The sequence below is a fragment of the Canis lupus genome, chromosome 13 (assembly GCF_048164855.1).
Source record: "Canis lupus baileyi chromosome 13, mCanLup2.hap1, whole genome shotgun sequence".
In the NCBI taxonomy this organism is placed as follows: Eukaryota; Metazoa; Chordata; class Mammalia; order Carnivora; family Canidae; genus Canis; species Canis lupus.
Window position 1 is genome coordinate 61860720 of NC_132850.1, and position 21720 is coordinate 61882439.

At 37.8% G+C, this 21720-nt stretch overlaps 1 protein-coding gene across 3 annotated transcripts in view; it reads right to left on the reverse strand.

Moving 5' to 3' along the window:
- Positions 1-21720, reverse strand: part of MARCHF1 (membrane associated ring-CH-type finger 1) — a 797228-nt gene that overhangs the window by 773909 nt on the left and 1599 nt on the right. The gene's annotated exons all lie outside the window — the stretch shown is intronic.

Here is a 21720-nt window from a genome sequence, read left to right on the forward strand (position 1 = left end):
GTTAAAAGAAGCCTTGGCTTGGTTTAAGAAAAAACTGAGATGAAAAAACAGAAAAGCAAGAATCTAAAAATGACACTAAACAGGATATTTGCAAAAAGAAATGATGCTTTCTTTTTTTAAGGTTTTATTTATTTATTCATGAGAGACACAGAGAGAGAGAGGCAGAGGCATAAGACTCGATCCCAGGACCCCGGGATCATGACCTGAGCTGAAGGCAGGTGCTCAGCCACTGAGCCACCCGGGCGTCCCAGAAATGATGTTTTCAATGTGATTTTTTGCCTTGGGGTCATTAAAAGCCTGAAAAAAGGCATCAGCTGATAGCACTCTGAGTAAATGGGAGTTAGTAGACCTGGTTAATTTAAGCAGTTCATTCGTTTAAGCAGACATCATTAAGGAAGGAATGAGATCATCAGGTTGCGAATTAAGTTGTAATTAGATTAATATTATTCATATCATTCCAAGAAAATGAAACCTGTTTTCTGGCTACTCAAGCAAGTTCCACATAGTTTATAAGATAGGAAATGTTATTAATATTTGTCTTTTCAGAACTGGATTTTTCTAGGTATTGATAAGACTGGACATTTAGCAACTGGACATTACCAAAAAATGAAAACATAGGAATGTAAAAGGAGGCACCAACGATCATTTCATTTTGTCCATGTATTTTCACAGCAATAACATTTTTCTTAAAAGTGTTTGGAGAAAAAAAAAAGTGTTTGGAGGAGGGGGCACCTGGGTGGCCCAGTGGTTGAGCATCTGCCTGCGGGGAGCCTGCCTCTCCCTCTGCCTGTGTCTCTCATGAATAAATAAATAAAATTTCTTTTAAAATGTTTGGAGGAAGGCGGGCTAACATATTCTGATCTCTCAATCTATTTAAGAAAGGACTTTTTCTAATTACTCCAGAAAGCCCAACCTTACATTACAAAAACAAAGATTCTGATTTTCTTCTGGGGATTCAGAGTAAACACTGCTGGCTCAATAGGTGGATTTATAAGGAAAGCAATTCTTCTCCTCTGCACCCAGCTGTTAGAGGCTGTTTGGAAGATGTGGACATTCACGTCGTGCCTCTAAGCGCTCTATTAACTCCAGTGATGTGTGGCATTGCGCGTGTGGTGGCTCCGAGAGATAGTGCTCTCTGTGCCCGAGGTGATGTTTTGGGAGAAATTCTCTCTTTCTCTCATTTGCCACCGTTTTGAGTATTGTCGTCTGATGCATTTAAGAGCTCCACACAAACTTCAGCAGGTGTGTCTCAAGTGAAACCCTCAGTCGTGCTGCTCCTGCTCCTGCTGCTGCTGCTGCTGCTGCACACCAACACGGACCCCTCAGCAACTTCCTCTGTTGAAGACGAACATCTCCTCGAGTATTTGATGCCCAGTTAGGCTCATCTGAAGTCCTTCCTCCTGATATGCCTTACATCAGGCTGAGAAGTCCACAGTTCCCACTCTATGCATAAGGTAAAAATACAGTGTGACCAACTGCATATGCACCGGAATTTTCAAATTACTTGTATGCTGCAATTTCAACGAGCTAGCTGGGGTCCGAGATAAATAAGGCGTCATCTAGAGCTCAATTTATTCTTCGCTGTAACGATGTCTCTTCTTTAAAAATACTCTCAAGTCCTGGTCGTGCTCTAACATAGTGCCTGTATTTTAGTGACCACCTGCAAGCCCATCTCCCCGGAGACAGAGGCCACTGGGAAAATGATGGACTGTTGTTCTAATTCAATCTGTCAGAATCTCTGGGAGTGAGGCCCAGCAATCTGGATTTTTGAGCAGCTCTCCAGGTGACCGTGATTCTCACCAAAATCTGCGAACCACTGATAGCGATTTTTTTTTAATTAAAAAATGGCATTATTTCAGAGAGTGTCATATGTGGGCAGCCAGTGTGAGCACAACCCCCAGGACTAGTCCATGGCATCAGCATGCCAGGCAGGTACTAGGCACCTATGCAGCCACACTCGCCCCAGCTCATCTCATTAACTGTCCTAGTGCAATCATTAGCAAGAGCATCATAATGATGACTCTGTGACCCAGCAAAGCCCCTGGCTTTCCTCCCACCGGATTTATCTACAAGATAAAAGCTTCCAGCTTCATCCACTGAAAAAAAAAAAAAAAATCTGTTTTCCCCCCAGGCTTTGCAATATGTGTAACACAGCAGGTGGCTACTTGTGACACTACCAGGGGCTTGAAAGGCCTCTGAGGCATCTGCCCCCCTGCTGAGTGAAGCAGGAGAATTCTCAGTCTCTAAAGAATCCATAACAAACATTCCTGGTATTTGTAGACCTTTATGTCTCTATTATTTCTTCACTTTAAAATGGTTTGAGGGCGAAGTGCTGGAAAGAAAAATGAGATTCCAAAAAAAAAAAAAAATGCCTGTTGTACGGCTGTGGTGTGCGTCCACACTCAAACAGGAATAGGCTTTATTCTAAGAGCATTCTGTAAAGTTGGCGCTTGTCGTATACGTGCATCACCTAAGCGAGTTGTTTAAATCTAGATTTCTCAGCTCTGCCCAAAGACTTAGTCTGAGGTGGGGCTCTGCATTTAAATAGCCTTTCTAAAATATTCTGATTTGGGGCGGCCCCAGTGGCTTAGCAGTTTGGTGCCGCCTTCAGCACAGGGTGTGATCCTGGAGGCCCGGGATCAAGTCCCACGTCGGGCTCCCTGCATGGAGCCTGCTTCTCCCTCTGCCTGTGTGTGTGTGTGTGTGTCTCAAGAATAAATAAATAAAATCTTTAAAAAAATAAATTAAAAAAATAAAATATTCTGATTTAGCTAATCCATGGATGAACCTGGGGAAACACTGCAGTAAATGGCCCTTAACACTGTGATCCCTGCTATGGGACCTAAAATTCCAATTGCAATAATTGTTTTCGCATGCTTTTTTATAATAATGGCCGAAAGGATATTCCAACTCTGAATTTTATGGAAACAAATATTTAGAAGAGAATACCTAAACCCACAACTGGAAATAAGCCATATGCATATGGTTTATTAACAATTAGCTAAGTAAATACACATACAATGAACCTAACAACGTGCAAGGATTCTGGTCCTAATGGTCAATCATCCACAAAAAGCACTGGTGACACACTGACTGAATACAGCTGGAACGGACCCACCTCGGTCCTGTGTATCCTCTGCATGTTATGACAGCTGATTGTCTTCTCTTCCTCCAAAGTTGCATGTTCCACACTTGTTTTTCAAACCGGTGCTTTCTTATATCAAAGGTCTGATATTCCTTACAAGAATTCTTAGTCTTTTTGTCTACAGTTATCCAAAGTTCAAATTAAATCAGATCCTTCATCAACCACTGCCCTCTCTTAACTCTAGCTATTTATTGTCCCACTTGCTAACACATGGCTCTGTACAACATGGATCTGTGATGGAACTTGTGTTCCTCCATTACGGATACTACAAAATATGTGCAGTATTTACTGCAATTGCTATTTATCCGGGAAGAGTCAGTTTCTCTCTCAGTCCCTCTCCCTCCCCTTCTTTTACTTGAACTCTGCCCCTGTGATAGTTAGTTCGCTTGTTTTTGCAGACCTTTGTGCAACTATGAGCTTTGCCTGTATTTCCCTACAATCTCAGGAAGCTGTTTTTGGTTGTAGGAGTTGAATACAGTCGAAAGAACCCTGCACCAGGAGGATTTACTGTCGCATAATAAACATCAATGCTTGTCATGCCTTTCGGATGTTTCCCTTTTAAATGTGTACAATTTTAAAAGGAAACTTCCTAAAGTATAACTCTGCTTAACATCTATAACTTTTGGAATGGATTTTGAAATTATATACATAACCCTGTGCTGTAATGACCATAAAACATGTCATTTCATTTATAAAAATGAATGCTAACAAATCTAATCATGTATCCCTACCTGGCTGGCCCAAAAGTGTTAACATAAATCCAGAGTGTCAGAGGCATACGAAACCTCATGGGTATGTTAAGTATTTGTAGAATTCTAAGGTTGACTCTTCATTTTTTTCCCCTCAATAAACACCAAATGGCTTTATTGCCAAATATGTAGTTTAAGTATCCCTGGAATATGGAAGATACAGTAGGTGAACAGATAAAGACAATGGCTTACGCAGAAAATCTTTTCCGAGGAACAATGAATATTTCTAAAATCTATGGACAGTTATATATATGTGATCATCTCTGCAACAGAGACACACACACTTTAAAACACAGAATCCTCCAAACCCATGTGAACAATCCTATTTCGTTTTAAAATGGCCAACTATTATCTGAACTCTTAGAAGAAAATGGTGCTGCATTCCACCCCAGAAAAATCTAAATGAACGACGATTGTTTTTATTAGTGCTAATGCCCCAGAAACATGAGCACCAGGGCGCATAGGAGTTGTGTGGATGAAGGTCAAAGCCATACAAGAGCTATCTACGAAGTTCTACCTCCATCAGTGGCCTTTTACCAAAATTTACTGACACAGACACTTAAGACTAATTGCATTGGAAACCAGTCACATTTTACTACCCAGAGGTCAGGAATTATCTTTGACAACACAAAGCAGTAACCAATACAACCGAGGTTCCAAAGGTGCACTTCTGTTACTAGTAGCTAAAATATAAATAGTAATTTGTGATCTATCAAAGGACAATTAAGACAGGGGAAGAAAATAGAAATCTAAAATAACAGGGAGTTTATGTGACACTATTTAACACAGTTTACTGAGCAACAGAGACATAGACTTTTGCTGTAGCTAGAAACTCATCTACATAATAATATGTACAAAGAATTGTTCCTCTGTCCCAATTTCTCATTTTGATATTTTCTTTTCTTTTAGTTTTGAACCTATCCAACTGCCTCATTTTTATTCTAGTTGCTTTTCTGGAAATATTCTGTTCTATAAAATATAATTGGTAGAATTGTTTCTCACAACACCTAACAGAAATCCTGATTAGGACACATAAACTCTTGTTGCATACACAATTGCTATAATCCCAAGTCAATACTCCAGGCGGAAAAAGGTTTATTAACAGTAAATCCTACAAGAAAACAATGTAGTATACACAAAATGTGCATGTGTTCCATTCTGTTTCAAACTTACATGTGGCAAACTTTCATAGAATCAATAAATGGTACCAAAAAAAGACATTTCCCGATGATATTCAATAAAAAAATGTAATAAATATAGACTGGATCTGAGAAGAAATGAAGGCAGAAACCAAGTATATTAAGACAAGCCAATTTTCTTTCTCAAGAAGTAAGAAGTCTAAATATTTGAGTATTTGACAAACAGTAGTAGACCAATCTAAGTTAATTCTTATCTTTGAGAGAGGATGCCAGGGTCCCAAAACTATGACTGTACATTTTCTCTTGAGTAGCTGGAAATATAAGAAAGAATCAAAAATATGAAAATAATGTCAGTGATTAAAAGGAATTCTCAGGATCCTATCATAGAGAAGCCACCAAATTTCACCAACAAGTTCTGGGGCAGGGAACTTTGAAGGAAGAAAGAACACTAGAGGCAAGGCTACTCAAGGAGTAAAAGGTTGTTTTTTTTTTTAATTTATTTTTTATTGGTGTTCAATTTGCCAACATATAGAATAACACCCAGTGCTCATCCCATCAAGTGCCCCCCTCAGTACCCGTCACCCAGTCACCCCCACCCCCCGCCCTCCTCCCCTTCCACCACCCCTTGCTCGTTTCCCAGAGTTAGGAGTCTCTCATGTTCTTTCTCCCTTTCTGATATTTCCCACTCATTTTTTCAAGGAGTAAAAGGTTTTAAAGGCATCATGTGTTCACTTCTGAACTGGCTCTTCAGCTGTAAACAAAACTGGTATTCGGTGTAATTGCTTGTACGCTATTAGTCAATGAGGGTATTATCATCAAGAGGCATCTGTGTATATTTTTCCTTATATATTGGGTTGACACCACATATCACCTCACTGATTCTCCTGTTGAATAGAGAATGTAGGGACCTCCTGATGTTACTAGTAATATGATGTAACCCAGGAAGCACAATAATAGGGTTCCTAATACAAAAGAATGCTTTCTGCCAACCCTTATTAGGCCAAGATCATTAACCTTTCTTTTTTATTTTTTAAGATTTATTTATTTATTTATTCATGATGGACAAAGAGAGAAAGAGAGAGAGAGGGAGAGGCAGAGACACAGGCAGAGCGAGAAGCAGGCTCCATGCCGGGAGCCCGACGCAGGACTCGATCCTGGGACCCCAGGATCACGCCCTGGGCCAAAGGCGGGCGCCAAACCGCAGAGCCACCCAGGGATCCCCAATCATTAACCTTTCAAAACAAATTTATCATTCATAAAAATATGGATAATACTCTATGCCTACATACTTTGTAGGGGTGATCTGCTCCAACCAACAGTCCAGGGGTTTTATGTCTGATAATTAGCTATGGCCAGGCTGTCGGGCAGGCCCCATGGATACATAGTCCTGGCTCTTCTAAAGTTTGCACACCTGCAGAAAAGCCAGCATGTGAAAGATGTAGTGATAACTAAACTGAAAAATGTATGTGCCTACAATCTATTAGAAAATTAAATAGTAACATAAATGTAGGTTAATATTGTGCTTTTCTTGTGTTACACCTTCATAGGAGGCAGGGTGTGCTGTATATGCACAGTACTAGGCCCTGACCCTTCTACACAACCGTGTAACAATGCTATGATTTTTTGGAAACATTTTCCTAAAAAGATGATTTAACAATATTAAATATATATTTTTTTCAAAACGAAATAAAGCAACCCTAATCTTAGCACTCTAACAAAATATTTACATTTTTGCCTAAAACTTTCCAGTTATCTATATAATCTCATTCATAGTGTTTACATTTCAGTATGCTTTTTAGTATACTGAAATTTTATGTTGGATCTTTTTATATTATAAAAATTTTACATATTTATTTCAATGTATATGCTATTCACATTTTCCGTAAGAATTAGAATGATTTTCTCATTTCTATGTGTTCTAGAGTAGTTTGATTCAAAATAATTCCTTCACCATTTGCCATTACTACCAGCCACATAGCTTTTGTACCTATATCCAAACCACTGCACTACAGCAAGGCTGCTTCATTTATAACATTAGATCTACATTTCTTCTGTGTTTTAGGTATAGTTTGGTTACCAAAGGGAGACAATCTTGTTACGAGTGACATCTGTTCAGAGGGCCCAAGCACCGCAGGGAGGGAGATTTTTCACAGAAACCCCTACCATACAGTTGTACAGTCATATTTCAAACAACAATAAATTCGTCTACTCCTGTCCAAATTTCTGCCTGATACATGTTCTTAGCCTCTGACCACCATCTCCAGAAAACTACAAAATAATAATGGTGATAGAAGAGATTCTTATATTTTCAGAGATTTTGAATTTTCAAAATTGTAACAGGTTAGATATGCATTCGTCCACACTAATGAATTTTCCTTCTACTGTTTTACTAATGATTTTAATCAGAAATGTGGAGTGTCTACTGAACATCTCTGATAATTTTTGTCCTTAAAATGTTAACTGGATGAATTATGTTAATAGATTAATTTTTCAAAAATTAAACTTCCCACATACTCCTAGAAATAACCCCATTTCTTCATGCTGTTCTTGTTTTAGTATATGTTCATATTATTTTTCTTGATATTATTTCTGACTTTTTGACACCAATATTCATTTGGTAGCAATGTATAATTTATCGCCATAGAAGTGTTCATAGTAATCACTTATATTCCTTTGTGTTTCTGAAGTATCAGATATAATGTCGCTTCTTTCACTTTTGATTTTATTTATCCTCTTTTTTCTCGATTAGGGAAATTGAACCCTACCTTACATCACTCACAAAAGTTAACTTGAAATGGATTAAAGACTGAAATGTAAGATCTGAAACCATAAAACTCTTAGAAGAAAATATAAGGAAAAAGCTCCTTGACACTGGTCTGACAATGAATTTTTAGATATGATACCAATAGCGCACTGCAACAAAAGCAAAAATCAAGCAGTGGACTATATTAAACTAAAAATCTGCAGAGAAAAAGAAAAAATCAAAATTTGTTTAAAGTCTATCTATGGAATGGGAGAAAATATTAGCAAATCATCTACCTGATAAGGAGTTAATATCCAAAATATACAAGACACTCTTCCAACCCAATAATAAAAAATAAATAATCCAATTTAAAAATGGACAGAGGACCTGAATAGACACTTTTCCAAAGAACATATACAGATGGCCAACAGGCGTATGAAAAATACTCAACATCACTAGTCATCAGGGAAATGCAAATTGAAATCACAATAGGATGCCACCTCACACCTGTTAGGATGGTTGCTATCAAAAAAAACAAGAGATAGCGAGTGTTGGTGAGGATGTGGAGAAGAGGGACCCCATATGCACTGCTGGTGGGCATGTAAACTAGTACAGCTATTATGCGAAACAGTATGTAGCTTTTTTAAAACATTAAGAATAGAACTACCATATGATCCAGCGGTCCCACCTCTGTGTATATATCTGAAGTAATAGAAATCACTGCCTGCACCCCCATGTTCATAGCAGCATTATTCACAAGAGCCAACACAAGGAAATAACCTCAGTGTTCATCAGTGGACGAATGGATATGGAAAATGTATATATATATAGTGAAATCTTAGCCATAAAAAAGAAGGAAATCCTGACATCTGTAACAACATGGATAATAAGGGCATTATGCTAAGTGAAATAAGTCAGGGAAAGATAGACACTGTCTGTTCTCACTTAATATGTAGAGTCTAAAAACTCCAAAGTCACAGAAACAGAAGAAGAATGACGGCTGCCAGGGGTGGAGGAGAACTAGTGAAGGTGGCACAAGGGTACCAACTTCCAGTTATAAGATGAATACGTTCTGGGGATGTAGTGTACAGCATGCTGCCTGTAGCTAACAATACCACGCTGAATACGTGAAACTTGCTCAGAGACGAGATCTCCCATTTCTCATCGCACACAAAAAAGGAACTATATGGGATGATGGATGTGTTAACTGAACTTACTGTGGTAATCATCTCATAGCACATATGTGTAACAAAACCTCACATTCCACGCCTTCAACTTATATAGTGTTCTATGTCAATTATATTTCAATAAAACTAGGGAAAAATAAATAAATTTTTCAAAAAAAATGTTTTAAAGTATAAATACACAATAAAAACAGTATCTATATCATAGATTTGAAATAAAGATTAAATAAGTGATTCTGCTTAAAGTACCTTTCAAAAAAGTTAGTTCTCAATAAGTGTCAGCAATGATTGTTATTATTATTTTTATGATACAGAGACAACATGATTATCTACCCAGTATATAGAAAAGAACCTCAAAAAAATCTACCAGAAGAAGCAAAATAGTAAGTTTGCTGGATGGAAAGTCAACATGTAAAAATCAATATTCATCACCAACAACGATTTAGAATGTGTGTCTTTTTAAATATTCACAATTATGAAAAAAAAAAACAGTAATCATCCTGGGAATAAGACTTACAGAAGTTAAGGGAGATCCTTATAGAAAAAAAGTTTACAATATCATCAAAGCACCCAGAAGTAGAACTAGATAAATAGAGATGTGTAACATATATGTGGATTACAAGGCTCTATCTCAAAAATGACAGTCCTCTCAAATTAAACCATAAAATCAATGCACTTCCAACCCCAACAGGGGATAAGCCAGAGGCTTAAAGAAAAGATAAATCACATCCAAAGGGACTTGGTACAGAGATGTGATGATAGTTAAAGGAAGGATGTTGCTTGTTATCTCTCCCTTCACTACCACAACCACCACTACCTCCCAGACATGATGGAAGGGAAGCTCTGGAGTTAGGGAAATCCAGATGGAACCGGAGCCTTGTAATACAGGACTTGTGGGAATAGAAGTATGTACCCATCTATTGCCACATCTGCTAAAGCCAGAGAGGGAGCCAGAGCAATAAACTCCCTTAGCTCGCTCGCTCTCTCCCCAGGCTCCTGCTGGTGCCTCCCACCGGTTAAATCCAATAAGAAGTCAGAAGCCAAAGAATCACAAAGGACAGAGCTCCATGGAGAACTGGTCTAAAGAAACAACTGAAGAATATCCATCATGTAGAATGTTTTATGGAATTTAACAGACAGATGCCACAATAACATGGAAAAGTTTATAAAAACAGCCAAGACAATTTTGAAAACTAAGGAGTAGAATTCTTTCTGACAGACATAAAGACAGCTTATAATGTTCAAAGGAACGAAGAATCAAGTATTGCATTGGCACAGAATTAGACAGAATAGATTTAAATATATGACACTTACATATGCCAGACTTAGCCTTACAAATCAATGGAAAAATTAAGGTAGAACAGTTGGCTATGTTATAGGCCAGGGGTTGAGGAGTGGATGGTGGTCTCCACTTTTGAACAACCAGAAAAAATCCCAACTATGCCAGAGACCTTAGTGCAAAGCATTAATGCCTTCAATACGGAACTGGATCTTAGAATCTCTTTATAATCTTTAAGAAAAGACTCCTCCAACAAGTAAAGCCAAATTTATAGAGGAAATGAATGTTAAAACTGAGAGTAATAAAATTTCAAAATCTCTACGTAATAAATGACATTGTAATACAATTTTTAAAGAGAGAACAAGAAAGTATTTTCGATGAACATAAACGATAGAAAGTACTTAAGGTGTGTACAAGCAATTCTTAGAAGTGAATTATAAAAATCCGAACTTAAGGGGAAAGAAAAAACAAAGTATTTAAAAGGTAATGTACAAAAGAGAAGATTTAAATGGTCCTCATAAGATATGAAAAATGCTCTGGGGCACCTGGGTGGTTCAGTTGGTTGGACTCTGGGTTTTGACTCCAGTCGTGATCTCAGGATCTTGAGATGGAGCCCGGTGTCTGGCTCTGCTTAAGATCCTCTCTCTCCCTTTCTGTCCCTCCTCCTGCTCACACACACACATGCTCTCTCTTTCTCAAATAAATATGTAAAATATATAAAATCTTTTAAAAACATATGAAAATGGTCAACAGCACTAACTGTGTAAAGGAAAACAAAACACCAGTGAGTTATTTAGATTTTTACATGCAAAAAATAAGAAATCTGATAATTCTTCAAACATTGCTGAAGGACATGTAAACTGACACAACCACCACACTGAGAATATCATCATCTGTAAGGATAGACAGGCCTGTAAAGATCTGCTGAAAACAGAAATCTAGCCTCTACATTTTCACTATTTTACTACATATTTAAGTAGCTATAACTAATATATAAAATTACTTTTATGGTTGTAAGGGTTCTGAAAGTGATATAACATTATAATTATCCTTTGAAGCTTCCTATTTCACTCAAATTTTAAAGATTGAGCTACACTGACACATGGAAATTTTAGTTCATTCTAACATCTACATAGTATTCAATTGCTTCAAGATACTATAATTAATAATTTTTAGAATTTTTACATTAGCACAAATGACATTATCATAAATTTATGTCTCTATGCCCACACGCAAGTTTTTCTAGAAATATAATTGGAGAACACCTCCATAAATGTAATACCATACAGTTGGTAGACTACATTGACATGAAAAAAAGATGTCCAAGAGACATTATAAGACGACAAGGCACAGCACAATGCATATTTATCAAAATGTGTATGTTCTTATCTATCTGAGCATCACTGTATATGGTGTATGTGAGACTTAAATGTATATATTTTAGATAAATCTCAGGAAGAAAGTCAATATTTTTGAGTTGAAAGGGAATTAAAGAGGACTTTTATTTTTCACTCAATATTTCTATGTCGTTTAAATTTTTTTACAATAGATATGCTTTACCTGAAGTTTGACAGCTATAAAATGCTGAAAAAACTCCACACTTATTCTTCTATTTTGCATTGTGTTTACTATACTACTATGGTCTAGTAAAAATACCCTTTGATATCAGGTGGGATGTTTATGGTGCATACGCTTCACAAAATAATAATTAAGCAATTAACTTATCCTTCAAATAAAGTTTCCTTCATATCACTATCAAAGTGAAATGCTTTCATTATTGAAAATTCAAGAAGGAAGAAGGAAAAAGAAAGAAAGAAAGAAAAAAGAAAGAAAAAAAAGAAAGAAAGAAAGAAAGAAAGAAAGAAAGAAAGAAAGAAAAAGAAAGAAAGAAAGAAAGAAGAAAGAAAGAAAGAAAGAAGAAAGAAAGAAAGAAAGAAAGAAAGAAAGAAAGAAAGAAAGAAAGAAAGAAAGAAAGAGGAAAGGAAGAGAAAGGGAAAATATACACTTGCTGTATAATGATGCCAATTATTAATACTCTCCATTATTCCTTTGTTTATCTACGTGGAGGTGATGGTGGTTATTGTTGCCAAATTTCTTTGTCTCATGCAACTAAATCTCCAAATTTCATCCACACCTAAAAAGTACCAAGACAACTCAAAACTTTGTGTATAACATACATCTCATTTAAAAAAAAAAAAAACTATACCTGACAGTTTAAAGAATCTATGTTAACTTTAACAATGGTATGAACTATTACATTAAATACCTACTATTTATTACGAGATTTACTTACTACCTTTAATCCTCGTGACAACCCTCATAGAAAGTTGTACTATTATCCATGTATTGCAGAAAAGGAAATCAACATTTAAAAGCATTAAGCAATTTGGGCCAGTGTCCCCTCACAAATGAATAGACATTATTCTAAAACAGCTTTTTATGGCTTAGAGTCAGTCAGCTTTTCCAATGACCATTGTCTCCCATTTCTCTAATAGGGAAACTAAGCTTTTCTGTTTAAAAATAAATTTTCAAATTTTCTCTACGTAACAGACATTTCCCTAAGTAAAATATAATCATTTTTCTCTCATTGAGGAAGAATATAAAAGCATTTCATTTCTAAAAGCATAGACACCCCCCGAGCAACCACATGATAAGGTGGGTGCACGTGATCAAATTCACACCACAGCTGCTAAGTGAGTAGGAGCCCATGTGGACTAAAGGGCTTGTGAGTTCAGAGTCTGCAATCGACATAACTGTTACCACCACTAAAAAAAGAGAGAGAAAGGAAAAAATATAGGTTACTCTTTGCTCTTCACAAAACAGATAAAAGGAAAACTTGGTAATTTTAAATTGTTCTTTTAGTTATTTACTAAAATAAGTCAGTGATGATAATAACTTATTTAAAACAAACATTAATTCCAATTTAAAAAATGGGCAGAGGACCTGAAAAGACATTTCTCCAAAAAAGACATCCAGTTAGGCAACAGACAGATGAAAGCATGCTCAATATCATTATCAGGGAAATGCAAATGCAATGACATATTACCTTATGTCTGTCAGAATGGCCAGACTCAAAAAGAAAAAAATGAGAATGTGAAGAAAAAGGAAATCTCATGCACTGTTAGTGGGAATGTAAATCAGTGCAGCCCCTAGTGAAAATAGTATGAAGTTTCCTCAAGAAATTAAAAATAGAATTACCATCTGATCCACTGATTCCACTACTGGGTATTTACCCAAAGAAAAACAAAAAAACACTAATTCAAAGATACAGGCATCCTTATGCTTATTGCAATTATTTACAATACTCAAGATGGAAGCAATCCAAGTGTCCATAGACCGTAGAAGGTATACCGAAAATGTGGTCTCTCTCTTTCTCTCTCTCTCTCTCTCTCTCTCTCACACACACACACAGAAATATTACTCAGCCATAAGAATTATGAGATTTTGCCATTTGCAAAAATATGCATGAACCTAGAAGGTATTATGCCAAGTGAAATAAGTCCAAAAAAGACAAATAGCGTATAATTTTCACTAATATGTGGAATCCAAAAAACAAATAAAAAGTAGAAATAGACCCATAAATACAGAGAACAAACTGATGGATGCCAGAATGGAAGGGCTGGGTGATGGGCAAAATGGGTGAAGGGGAGTGGGAGATACAGGCTCCCAGTCCTGGAACCAGTAAGTCCCAGGGATAAGAGGCACAGCACAGGGAACATAGTCAGTGGTACTGAAATCGCATCGTATGGTGACAAATGGTAGCTACAGTTGTGTTGAGCACAGCGTGATGAATGTACAGCTGTCCAGTCACTGTGCTGTACACTTCAAAAGAATGTAACGCTGTGTACTGTGTCACTATATTTCAAGGAAAAAAATTCTTAGATCCCAGTAAGAGTTGTATCCTATACCATTGAGAGTCAAATTATTCAAAGAAATTCTCCCACTAGATGTATCTCCATTGAGTGTAACTTAGCATGAAATAGAAGATTCCTTTCATATCATTTTTCTCTATATGTAATTCTATCATAAAAGATATTGCGATTCATGCACAAAAGTATTAAAAAAAAATAACCAACCCCCACAAGAGAACAATTCAGATTTAACGGAAGCTATCACTTTGAAGTTTTGTCTCAGATGGTCATTTCTTTTCATTCAAGTATTTATTTACTTTAGCAAAAATAAATCATACCTATTAAAGATTATTTGGAAAATATGGATAAAATAGTTGGATAAAAAAAACCAACAATAGTTCTATGACCACCATCAACATTTTGAAATACGTCCTTTTAATGTTTAAAGAAAAACCAAGTTACTGAGTCCTGAGTGGTGGAAAAATTTTAACACCTTTTGCAACATTTTAACAGTATTTAACAGTATTGGTAACTATGGTTCACCCTAATGACAAAAGTCCACAGAAACAGTGTCTATTACCACTGCTTTTAAGATTGGTTTCTTAATTTGTGTCTGTCTACAGAAACTAAAGGAGGAGATATTTCTCCGATTTTGTTTCTCACAGTCCAAGGGTAGTTATCCTCTACTATGAATGTTGTAAGGAACAAATCGAGAAGTCCCACACTTTACCTTTTATACTTGTTATTCAACATCTCGATAATCTGCCCAATTCCCCCACTTCTAATCCCCTCTTATTTATTGTTCATGGTACAAATCTTCCTGTCATGTAGTAATTACTGAATAAATACTTGTTTCTCCATTTACTTATTAAACATTTTTAAAAGATTTTATTAATTTATTTGAGATAGAGCAAGAGAGAGAGAGAGAGAAAGAGAGAATGAGCACGGGATGTGCATACTGGGGGGCGGGGGGAAGGGGCAGGAGAGGGAGAAGGAGGCTCTCCACTGAGCAGCGAGCCCCACACCGCACCAGCTCGATCCCAGAGCCCCGGGATCAGGACCTGAGCCAAAGGCAGATGCTCAGCCCACTGAGCCACCCAGGTGCCCCTTATTAAACATTTTAAAAACAATACAGGATTAAGAGATTTCATAAAAGGTTAAGTTTGAAAGTAACCAATAAAACTAAACCAAGGTATATAATTAAAAAGGGAGAATTGTGGGCAAGAGCTCTTGTATATATTATGCTAAATCTTAAAAAGGGTCACTTCACACTGTGTCTGGAATAGAACTTTGGGTTCCATTAAGGCAAAATTGCTAAGAAATATCAAAGGAAATATAGCTCTAAGTGGAAAATAATTTGACTCTAGTTCCCTGAATTTCAAATTTGGGAGGAATTAGCAGAACCAGAATCCAAACTTGTGTGAGTACGCAGGCAATTTAACTTTATTAAAACTTAAGCACAGGAACTCATCTGGGACGGAGTAATTAAATGTGGCCCTGCACCATGCTTCAGCACCATCTCTACAGACGCTCCGTGTTACACTGTTAAAATCAATCTCAAGTCAAATTTTAGTTGAAATGCTTTTAAAAGAGAAAAGTCTACCTACAATTACGACCCTAAAAATTAACAAATAACTAATTAAAATCTATAAATTTTGTAACAATATAAAACTACTTAGATATAGAGTTTTAGAAGCTTTGATGCAGGTCTTAAGATATCATCAAGAGGTAGGACAAATAAATCCATCAATAAATGAATAAATACCTCATCCCTTATCTTTCAACTCTATGTAACTAGAAATCCACTAACTAAAAATCATCAATTCCTACAATTCTCACATTTTTAAATATCCATGACTGTAAGTATCTGTTAGTCTGCATGGATTATATACTGTTCTCCCCAGGTCCTGCATAGATTTGCTTTTTGCTCCAACATCATCTGGTTTATTCACAAGGCCCCTCCTTACTGTCACCATCACACACACACACACAATCACATACATACATGCGTACACATTTCATCCTTTAATACTCAAAGCAGCATTTTGTGACAGTCCCTCCTACTTGGCACATCGCCCTCCTTCGGGCTTATCTGGACTCCCTCGAAACTGTCAAGCTTTCCGGACAACAGGTCTTGAGCACGCTTCCTCTGTCCCCCTGTTAGAAAACTCTTCCCTTCTCTCTCCATCTAATTAACTCGTTTTCATCCTGTTGATCGATGGCAGCTCAAGTGTCACCCTCTCAAGGCGGCTGGCCCGGATCTCCCTCGCTAAGTCAGACTCCTACAACAGGCTTTCTGGTCACTGTGTTCTTGTCCTTCAAGGCATTCACTCTGGCACGTGTGCTTCTGTTTGTGTAGTTACCTAATTAATTTCACAGAAATAAAACTTTCCAAAGAGGCAGTAATCACGCCACATTTTACTACTCATTATACCACCAGAACCTAATCAGGGAATATATATTAAGGGGAAGTAAAAAAGGAGGGAGGGAGGGAAGGAAACTGATTAGGTCCACGGATGACCTCATAGTTAGTAAAAGAATTCTTTCACTGGCCTCACTTGGTGACTTGAAAGATGACGGATTTGTAAACCAAATACCTTTGAAAAATACATTGTTTTAGCTTTTTCCCTACCACCTCTCCCACCGTAAATGGATGTGGCTTAGTCTGATGCTTTTTCTTTCTTTCTTTTTTTTTTTTTCATTTTCCTCTACAGAAAAAAAAAAAAGTATTTTGGCATGAATCTTAGGCCAAGTTCTCTTTAAAAGCAGAATGCAAAATTAAAACTTATGTGCTAATAGTAAAAGGCAATCCCAGGGACAACTGGGTGGCTCAGCGGTTGAGCGGCTGCCTTTGGCTCAGGTCGTGACCCCAAGGTTCTGGGATCGAGTCCTGCATCGGGCTCCCTGCGTGGAGCTTGCTTCTCCCTCTGCCTGTGTCTCTAACTCTCTCTCTCTCTCTCTCTCTCTCTTTCTCTCTCATCAATAAATAAATATACTTAAAAATAAAAAAATAAAAGGCAACCCCAGAGAATAAGAATGAAGCACCATGTAAAGTGAAATAGGAAATACAACCCAAACAAGTATATGGAGTTGGGTTGTCACCGTGGCCAAGTGAGGCTCCACTCCACCTGGCCCCTGGGAGGAACTGCAGAAGCCTCTTTCCCGCACAACCGCCCACCCATCCCCACTGACTGAGGGGTTTCTTAAGGGGCGTTAGCTCCTCCCCACTTTGAGGCTACACTTTTAGGGGCAGAGGGAGACCTAAGGCACGCTGCTAAAACCACCAAGCAGAAGGCAAAAGGTACTCAGCATTAGTTCCAGGTGAGAAGCCAACACAATTGAGGCACGGCCTGCCTACCTCGTTTGCCACGGTCGTGGACACAACTGGAAGTGAGTCTGAAAGGATGTATGGCAGGCCCAAGGGCACGGGACACACCCTGAGAGAGTCACAGCACTGCTCATCGGAGCGTCAGCCTCAGATAACGAGCAAAGCCACACCACGGCCCCGAATTTCTCACTCTCCCCACGCTCCCCGAATCTCCTCGCGTCGCGCAGGCCACGGAGGGGAAGGCGGGCAGGTAGATCCCATTCCCGGCATTCTGAACACCCTGGTTGTAAGACGGAAGCTCGGTGACTTCTAATATGTTATCTGGAATATACAATCACTTAAAAATAGCATTGTATATTTTAGTTCACTTTGAGTATCCATCCGTCGCTAGACAGATTCCACAAAAATTCTAGGTCAATCCACAGAAGTGTAGTTAATTTAAGCCCTACTTGAAGTATATTGTTAAAGACATTATTTCTAAAGCTACTAACTACCATTTGCAACATTTCTTCTGGAAGAAATATATTCTTGTTTGGGGGATAGTCGTCCACATACCAATGAGAAAAGAAGTTGACACGCTATTAACTTATTGACTCTATTATATGCCAATGACAAGATACCACTCTGTTATCAGTAACAACTTGATAAAGGACAACGGTCTCTAGGAAGAGGGAAGCTCCAGGCTTTCCTGCATTCTTCACTGCCTATATGTGGGATCCATCTGCAAAGTTAGAGTGATTCACGGATCATGGGATGCCTATGTTCAGAAAAAAAAGTGAGTTTTTACATACATACGTGTGCACGTGTGTGTGTGCTGCGTGTAGAGCACTCCTAGGAGAAAGACGAGTTTTGCCAATTTATTATATTTAGTCACCATGAAGTTGAATTTACTAGCTTCAAGATTTCAGATGCAGGAGGCATTGAAGGGGGGAGCTGAATTTTGATGATGCTTTTCTCCCCCCGAGTTGAAGAGTGGGGGCATTTGCCAATCTAGACAGACACCAAGAGCTGAGAATATGGGCTTTGCTTGAGCAGGGGACCACACATATGGGACAGGGAATCCAGCAGACGTTTTAGCAGTTTTGTGGGGCTGGAGATAAAGACATTAGGGACAGGAGGCACCGAGATCTGAGTGAGAAATAAACGATGAAACATCAAGGTGACACACGCATAGTTTTACCCATGACATTTGCTGCCATACGAAGCTATACAGATGATGCTAGGAAGAAAGCTTCTGAACCGAAGAGCAGGATTCTCAGAAGTATTGCCCTGAATTGTATTTAGTACCTGTGAACGCTCCAGGGGATGCTCTAAATATCTATGCCTCAGCAGCTAGGTTCCCCTCCAAGGTATGAAGACTATTAGCACTTGACTCAGCCCAGTCACTGATTAGAGTACAGGACTGGCCACCTCTCCATCTTCTTTGCTTAGCAGAAGGAAAGCTGACAACTCTTTGGACTTAAATGAATCATCTAGAGCCTCTAGAATCTGTATACTCAATTACTAAAACCAAGACTAAAGAGATACTGAAAAAAAAGCTCACAGTAACCCAATTATTGGCATTAACCGACAAAATTTTAAAAGAATTTTGATTAGTATGTTCAAAGTAACAGAGGAAAAAGGTGAAAACATAGATTAACTGGTATCTATAGAAAAGAATGAAATGCACATTTGAAAACCGAAAAAATACAGTAACTAGAGTAATAACCCATAGATGAGCTTGACAGTATAACAGGTATAGTGATGGAAAGCAGGCTAGAAAACTGGAAGAAAAAGTCAAAGGAAAATATTCGCACAAGTATATATAGAGAAAGAAAGAGGAGAAAATTGTGAAACAAGTATGAGCATGTTGGGCACAGTGAAACCATGTATCAAACCTATAATTGAGATCTCAGAAAAAAAATGAAAAGCAACAGTGGAGTAGAGCTCTGTGTCAAGAATTTGCCGATGAATTTCATCGAAAACATACCAATCCACAAATTCAGGAAGCTCCTCAAATTCTAAGGGGGATAAATAAAAAGAAAACTGTACTACCTAGAAACATCAGAGTAAAATAGAAGAAAAATAAAGACAAATGAAAAATCTTAAAATCAGCCAGAGACAAAGACACATGATCTTCAAAACCACAAGACCAACAGGTTTGAAAGAAAAAAAAAAACTGCCAAACAAAAATTCTATGTCCTGTTTACACAGTCTTTAAAAATAAAGGCTGTATAAAAAGATGTTCAGGCACAAAAAATGAGGGAATTTGTTGCTAGTAAACTTGCAATTAAAGACATACAACAACCCATTTAACAACTTTTATGACAAATTGCAATAAATGAATTGTCAAGAATGCCACTAATTAAAAATACTAGTTGTGTAAAATAGAAATCAGCTCATTTGCTGTGTGCACCATACCCTGTGAGAAATGCAGGGCAGATATTACTGTCTTTATTTTGAAGGGAAGGAAATTAATGTTCAAGAGATCTGAAGCCTGTCCTCAGCTGCATGACCAAGCCAGGCCAGAACACGTATTTCCGACCCAGGGTTCATCATTCTGACATTGGGAAATAGAAAATATGTGATAGAGGTGTCTGGCTGGCTCGGTTAACAGAGCACACAACTCTTGCTCTCAGAGTCGCGGGTTCAAGCCCCATCTTGGGGGTAGAGGTTATTTAAAAATGAAAACTCTAACAAAATAGTAATAGTGTCATCGAGGCCCATTCAGTTGCACAATGTGTCCAATACGAAACAAAAGGATGATTCTGGCTTCTGGAGATTTTGTGTCAAATTGCCTTGAATTTGGCTTTTAAAAACTCCACTAACGATGCTATTTTAACCCAATAAATAAGATACTCTCACACTCTGGAATGTTTTCTACCGTTTCACAATAGTTGACTATCACTCTTAACTTTACAATTCCAAAGAAGCTGAGCCACCAAAACTTCTCAGTCAAAAAGATTTTACTTGACCAATTTCCGTATGGAAGGCCTACACAAAAGTCAACACTGCAATGTTTTGTGATCCATAAAACATCCTTAAACTGGAAGTTGAAAAACAGCATGGAAAAGCCCATAAAACCATCTCTGACTGAGTTCAAGATACCATTTTGCCTCAAGGAAGGCAGAGCGATTCGCTGTGTTACAGACCCTACAGTAGCTGTTCAAATCAGACAACTGCAACAGCGAAAACAGGAGGGCGTCTAATAGAAACCTAGTCCTCCTACATACTCTCTTCTTAGGAATCTTCCAGCATTCTGACATCACGCTCTTTTCTATGACCTTGAAACATCCCTGTTGCCTCCTCTGGGCAAGATACTATAGTTTTGCCTTTGTCTTATAAGGCAACTTCTTCTTACCTCCCCAGCTAAGCAACCGGATGTAACAAGATGCCCAAGTATTTGTGAATACCTTAAAAAACATCGTGATAATATTCTCTCTCTAGCTCAGGGATATTATTTTACTTCGTATTTTTAAAGACAACATTGTACTGCCTATCAAATATATGAAATCATATATATTTATAAGATGCTTACACTTTCTGAGCACTTTCCTCACATATTCTAGTGTATGTCTAGTGTATGCACCCAGGTCATTGTTTACCTTCTTGGGTAAATATTTTCAAAGCCAAAGATTTCAAACATAAAACGTAACCTGTTACCTTTAATGGAGATTTTTACTTACCACATAAAGGGAATAACATATTCTATTGTTAAAGGAACTATCATCTCCCAAATACCACTAGCCAAATGCCGTATGCCTCCTGCTTACGACTGCTCACTCACTGTCTGACTGGGATTACATATATTTGAAACAAATGCGTATTTTTATGTTGGGTACACCCCATCGCATAAGCACATCAGCAGCCCCTATGTTCACTGGGCTTATTTCAAAGAGATTTTGTCACTCTAATATGTAAGCAAGGCAGCCAACATCGGCAACAGGTTCTCTAAGAACCTTCATGTTAAAGCCCCTTAACTTTTACTATAAAGGGAAGCGTACAGCAAAGTTAAAGAGCAATAAAACTTTTGAACAAACAGGTGGAGCCCTTTGTGATGAGAAGTCAGGAAACAATGAAATAAAATTACTTCTGAATCACGGAGTAAATGTCGCTGCTAACCCCAAAAGCCCTGGATCCGGGTAAGCTCGTATCAGGGACCTCTTAATATAACCTAACACAATCAAAAATCTAATTACTGACTTCCCAGGAGGAGCGACGAGTGTGTAAAGGCCAATAGTGAGCTTTTGCAAAAGCCAAAAACTGAGGTGACATCCTTTTAGTCCCACCAGTTACATCCAGTACAATCTCCCTCCCTCATCT